Genomic DNA, 7172 nt, shown 5'->3' with positions numbered 1-7172 from the left:
AGTGATAAACTTTCAGGATGTTTTATCTCAGTCTCAGAGCTGCCTTCCCCAAAATCTCCTTTCCCCTTCTTCCCCCGACCCCAGCTGTTTAAAGATATAATTAACAAATATAATATTGGGTAAGCTTGAGGTGTACAACATGTTGATACACTTACATATTGCAAAATGATGATCACCACAGAGCTGTTAGCTAACTACTCCATCACATCACATAATTACCATATCTTTTTTGTGGTGAGAACATTTAAGATCTAGTTTCTTGCCCTAGCCAGTTTGGCTCAGTGGATGGAGCATTGACCTGGGGACTGAAGGGCCCCAGGTTCAATTCTGGTCAAGGGCATGTACCTTGGTTGCTCCCGGCCCTGATCGGGGGCATGCAGGAGGCAACCAATCAATGTGTCTCTCTCACATCGATGTTTCTCTCTGTCTTCTTCCTCTCCTTGCACTCTCTAAAAATCAATATCAAAAAATATTCTTGGGTTAGGATAAAAAAAATCTACTCTCTTAACAACTTTCAAGTATATAACACAATATTATTAACTATAACTACTATGTTATACATTGGATCCCCAGAATTTATTCATCTTGTAACTGAAAGTTTGTACCTTTTGACCAATATCTTCCCTTTTCCCCCTTCCCTACCTCCACCCCCACCCTGGTGACCACCATTTTAGTCTGTTTCTATGAGTTTGGCTTTTTTAGAATACTGTATAAATAATACCATACAGTATTTGTCTTTGTCTGACTTAGTATTTCATTTAGCATGATGCCCTCAAGGCCCACCCATGTTGTGACAAATGGCAGAATGTCATTCTTTCTCATGGATGAATAATATTCCATTGTGTGTGTGTTTGTGTATGTATCACATCTTTATCCATTCATTCACTGACAGATACTTATGTTGTTTTCACATCTTGGTTATGGTGAATAATGCTGCAATAAACATGGAAGTGTTTTCATCTTATTTTTGTTTTAAATAGTTAAGCCTGGCTGGCATGGGTCAGTGGTTGAGCATCGACCTATGAACCAGGAGGTCACGGTTCAATTCTCAGTCAGGCCACATGGCCCGGTTGTGGTTGCAGGCTCGATCCCCAGTGTGGGACATGCAGGAGGCAGCTGATCAGTGATTCTCTTTTATCATTGATGTTTCTATCTCTCTCTTCCTCTTCCTTCCTCTCTGAAATCAATAAAAATATATTTTTCAAAAATAAATATAAGAAAATACCTTTATGATCTTGAGATAGGAAATAATTCTCACATGAAGTAAGAGAACAAGACCAATAAATTTAAACTTTCATACATCGGATATACTTTAAACAAAGTAAAAGTATAGGCTATAAATTTGGAGAAAGTATTTGCAGTGAATGTAACTGATAAAACATTAGTGTCCAAAATACAGGGGTGGGGAAAAATAGATTCACAGTTGTGAGTGGGCAAAACACAGTTTATTATTTATTAATTACTATATTATTTTCTATACAAGTAGCTGAAAACCTACTTTTGCCCACCCCTGAATATAAAGTATTCCTACAAAACACTAGGACAATGAACCACACCACCACCATGGATGAATATGCACTCACAGAAGAAACTAAATGACAAACAAGCATTTGAAAAGATGCTCAACAACATAATCATAAGCAAAATACAAATTAAAACAATGATTTCAGATCATCAGACTGACAAAATCATTGTTGATGAAGATGTAGATAGATCAGGGGAGATCCTCAGACACCGATCCATTTAGGAATACCAGCTGATGGAGGTTCCAGAGTCTTCTGATACTACCATTTCAAAGCATGGCTTCCACAGTCTCTGCAAAGAGGAAGAGAGCACAGATTCAGTCATTCTTCTATGCTTACCTTGGAAGTAATACACACCACATCTGCTTACAGCCCAGTGGCACAACTAGTCTCAGCTACCAATTATCTTCTTAAATATATTTTTATTGATTTCAGAGAGGAAAAGAGAGAGATAGAAACATCATCAATGAGAATCATTGATGGGCTGCCTCCTGCACGCCCCCTACTGGGGATAGAGCCCACAACCGGGGCTTATGCCTTTGATTGGAATTGAACCTCGGGACCCTCCAGTCTGCAGGCCAAAGCTCCATCCGATAAACCAAACCAGCCAGGGCTCAGCTACCAATCTAACTGCAAAATAGGGTGAGAGATGTAGTTCTTTAGTGTGCCCGGAGGAAAGAAAATGAAATAGGATTTGATGAACACATATTATTCTCTTTGTCACATTTGACAGAATATTACAAACTTATAAAGTTGGTGGTAGGTAGACATTAATTTTTATTACTCTTTACATTTGTCAGTATGTTTAAATTTGCCATAATTGTTTTAAAAGGAGGGAAAATAAGGTAATTCAAATGACCTACCCAGTGTTACAGAGATAACAAGTGGTGAATTGGATTAGAACTGTCTCTCTCTAAGAAACTATTATATTCCTGCCCTTGAGAAGGGCACAGTCCAGAGGTAGAAGAGACAGATGCGTAAACAAATTATTGTAATATATTACAATTATCACAATGGAATATGAAGAAAAGTATGTTCAAAGTGCCCCTGATCATTATAAACTGGTAACATAATAACTAGAAACTTCTTTATGGTCCCAGGAAGTTTTAAAATGTGCATGCACAGTTCATAAGGTCTATGTAATCTTCATTTATGAGAGCCAAACTTTTGTGGAGAGTTATTTCAGGAAATTCCTGAAGTAAAACTTTGCTTTGAACTCCACCCAATTCATGATCAGTCTGTACAGACTTGTTAAGGAGGTGCTGCTAAACTAATACATATAGTCTTGTTCAACCTCATGTCTTCAAATAAGAAGTTCTTTGATCTTCAACACAAAAGAATAGAGAGGCCCTAACCCAGTGGGTCTCAACCTTTCTAATGCCGCGAACCTTTAATACAGTTCCTCATGTTGTGGTGACCCCCAACCATAAAATTATTTTCATTGCTACTTCATAACTATAATTTTGCTACTGTTATGAATCATAATGTAAATATCTGTGTTTTCCGATGGTCTTAGGCTCTAACCGGTTTGGCTCAGTGGATAGAGCGTTGGCCTGCGGGCTGAAGGGTTCCAGGTTCGATTCCGGTCAAGGGCATGTACCTTGGTTGCGGGTATATCCCCAGTAGGAGATGTGCAGGAGGCAGCTGATCAATGTTTCTCTCTCATTGATGTTTCTAACTCTTTATCCCTCTCCCTTCATCTCTGTAAAAAATCAATAAAATATACATTTTTTTAAAAAAGAATAGAGAGAAACAAGTTCCCAATGGAAAGGAGAATTGTTCAACTTACTAGAATCAAAGTCTTATGCCTCATTGAAACATCTAAGCATTGGAACATTTAGACTCTCACACCTGCGGAGGTTGGAAACTAAAAAGACCTAGCATATGGCCACAGACACAATTGCTTCCAAAATTTATCTCCTTATATTCTCAAAGTAGTTAAAAAAATATTCCCGTTGTATATACAACTATGTTTCTCAATGAGTTTCATAATCTAGTTCATTCATTCATTTTTGAGTTAGGGATGTAGTACTTAGCAAAACAGACATGGTTTCTGATCTCATGGAGCTTATAGTCCAGTTGGTGAAGTAGACATTAATCAAACAAGTACACCCATTAGTATTTTATATATGGGTAAAAGTTATAAAGAAAAATAAAGGGGGTTGTAAAAAAGAATAGAGGCCAAGGGTTTTAATTTAGAATAGGGGAATTAAGGAATACCAGTCTGGGGGCTGGCAGCCTCCACAGCGGCTTCCCTGCCTTTGGGGCAGCCAGGGCATCTGCAGGATAAATTAGGCACTTTTGTCCCAGGTGCTGGCTGCCTCAGCCACAGACAGAATCCTGGGGAGCTGGAGCAGAGCCAGAGAAGCGAAATGGCGATGCCACCTGGTATCAGGGGGAAGAGCCAGAGAAACACGACTTTATATCAGATCCCAATTATATCTCCTTTCCGGGATAACCAGGAAACGTGGGTTAAAGCTTCATATTTTCTATGCAAATTGTTTGAGAACAAATGTGAAAAGCATTGATATTTTATTGCCTTGTATAACTCATTAGGCTCATTTTTAACAACTCCTCTCCACTTTTCCAATTTGTATAATGATGAATTAGATGTGCCACCCAATTGTCCCCTGGGGCCTTCCTTCCCATCCCATAGTTGGCTCAGTTTCCATGGCTTTATGAAATTTTCAGGGTACTTAGGTTCTCTGTCGTCTGGGGCTTTACACATCTATATTAGAGTCTGTATTGTAGCACAGGAGTTTGGATAACAAATTCCATCTCCTGTTGCACCTACAGTGAGAGAAAGGTACCTCTTCACTGAAGATTTTAGGGGAGTGGGGGAGGGGGGTTTTCATGGCAATGCCCATGACTTTAAATGAACAGGTGTGCTGGTTAGAAAAGCCCAAGTGTCAGGGCTGCTGTCACCGCACCCTGGCCTTGCTTCAAAGCACCAGTCAGCTACACATCTCAGTTACCAGCCAAAGAGCCAAAGAAGTACTCCTAAAGGTGAAAAATGCTGCTTGCAGAACCCTTAGAGCCTACCAGGCATTGTGCTTCCTTCTTAGTAATGGAAGACATGAAATGCAATAATTCGATCTTTATTTTGAAGGGATGTCCCAGTATAGCCCAGCAACTACACTCTTCAAAAGTCACTACTGCAAACTCACTGGTGTAGCAAAGCCTTGAATCTCTGTAAATTTAATTCCCTGCCTCTGAAGCACAAGTGTATTACCAAGACCTCCAACATACTGACACTTCGTGCTCACCTAGTGTGATTAATATGATATCATTGATACAGCAGACCTATTTGATGTACTACTTTCTCCAAGCTTCCAAGAGTCATCCTAGTAGTATGGTTGCACCATCTCATTGGGTCCTTGCCATGGTGAACTCCTATATCATGGGAGAATGCTCTCTTATCAATGAATTCTTCCTTATCCAATTGTTCATTCCCCCCACTCCCACTCCCCTTAACCATGGATACTCAGGATCTATACTTTTCCAGCTTCTGCCAGTACAGTTCCTTCAAGGAATAGTCTCTTTTCTCTTTATCAGGACCATCACTTACGTTGTGATTTAATTCTAATTACTGGTTTGCAGTAGGAAGTGGGAGTGGTGGAGTGAGTAAGATTCTTTCAGGAAAGGCAATAATTTTTCTTGCAAGGCAACTCTTGAGAGTGGGGAGTGCAAACTTTTAACCTGGAGAGTGGGCCCCTTCTATAACCCAGAGGATTCAGAGGAAATCTGGGGAGTTAAGATGTACAAGAATATCAACCCACATGTCCTCTCCCATATCACAAGATCTCAATCCTTCCCAATTAAGGCCAGGACTTTGACATAGCCAAGTTGCTACAATTGAGAATTCTGTCTTCATTGGAGCTCTGCTACCTTATAATTTAAGTTCTGTGCCTCAGCCTCAGGAGGTCTGGTCTCTTCAGCTGGTGATTAATCTATCTTGGCCTTTCTTATCTTTCTCCAGTAGGAGCTATCCCAGTCCATTGGCCTTAAATTACTACTTTCCCTGAACCTCTGGATGCCCAGGATGCTGCACCCTTCAGCTCATTCTCTTCTGCTGGCATCCCATCCCAGTTTGCCACTGCTGAAAGTTTTACAGTTTGCGCTGCTACCTCCTCAGGGCCTCTAGTGAGGGGTTCTTGTTACCAGCCAATCAGCAGGTAATACAATTCCAAGATCTTATTTTAGAATCTGCTTCCTAAGACCACCCTACTCTTGTTCCAATCATTGGAGGTCAGGTTCATCCAGATTCTTAGACTCTAGATTTGCCTATAGGGTATATTAGGGAGAGCTTTCAGAGCTGCTCCTGTGAGGGGGTAAAGGAAGCAGGATCAGGTAAAGGGAGAAGTTGAATTGTAGGGCAGGTGTAACAGAGGCCCCAGCTGACCATTCAGGGAGCTCTGACACTGAAACGGACAGTCAGAAATGTCTTGAATTGAAGATTGGTGCTGGCTGCATCAATTGGTTACTGACCCTGGGGACAAGGCATCATTTTGAGGGAGGCAATTTCCTGAGTAGGGTGTCAACTGTGAGCTCATACTACCAGCTCTGGTGAAAACAGTGCCTTGGTCCTGAAGTGGAGATCTGGGTGGCATACTATGATATCTACTACAGATAGGATGACCAGGGGTAACCAGGAGTGAGGGTAGCCCAGGACATGGGGATATCAGTGCTAAAACTGGAACAGTCCCAAGCAAACCAGGACATTTGGTTGCCCTAGAAGCCCTGACCTTAAAATACTAAAGGGAGGTGTAAATTTGTCAACTATCATTTTCTCGATAACAATGAATATATATCAGTAGAATATACATCGGTAGTTAAGAAGCTAGGCCATTGAATGAATTTTCAAGGAGTAGCTTAACTACAAAAGGCCATTAGGATAGTATTTGACCTGTAATCTTTAGTGGGTGAATCATGGAACAGGAATAGTAACATCTCTTAAGGCAGGTCCCTGACACAAAAACAGAGTAGAAGTTGCTCAAGTCTGGTCACTCTAAGGAAGTAAAAGAGCATATCAGAAAAACTAGAAACAGCATAGATTCCAGGTCAGCTAGCAACAGCACCAGAATCACCTGGGGTCGTTATTGCTAACGCAGAACCCCACCAGCAGAAATACTAATTTGGCACCTAGAGGGTGAGGGCACTGGGCCATAGGGAGCTGCCTTTTTAACAGGGTTCCTCGGGGTTTCTGATGCAAGTGACAGCAGACTACAATCTAAGAAACATTGCACTGTCTCTACCAGCCATTCTCTTAGCCAATCACGTTTTTAAGTTTCTAGCAAGTCAGGTTGCCAGGTAAAATACAGGACACTCGGTTAAATTTTCATTTCATGTAAACAATACTTTTTAGTATAAATATGGGTCATGGGAACATGTAATAAAATAAGTAAATAACATCAATATATGCTATGATAAAATAGTATATATGAATAACATGATAAATTATATGATTAAGTTAAAAGATATGAAATATTGTCATACTATATAAAGTATAAATTATTAATAGCAATAAATTATTTACTGTTTATTTGAAATTCAAATTTAACTGGGCATCCTGCATTTTTTATTTGCTAAATCTGCCAATCCTGCTTCCAAGGGAATTTTTAGATACACAAAAGTAGAAAGAATGGAATA

The sequence above is a fragment of the Eptesicus fuscus genome, chromosome 17 (assembly GCF_027574615.1).
Source record: "Eptesicus fuscus isolate TK198812 chromosome 17, DD_ASM_mEF_20220401, whole genome shotgun sequence".
NCBI classification, from domain to species: domain Eukaryota; kingdom Metazoa; phylum Chordata; class Mammalia; order Chiroptera; family Vespertilionidae; genus Eptesicus; species Eptesicus fuscus.
The sequence above is the reverse complement of the archived record's forward strand: the minus strand, read 5'-3'. Positions refer to the sequence as shown.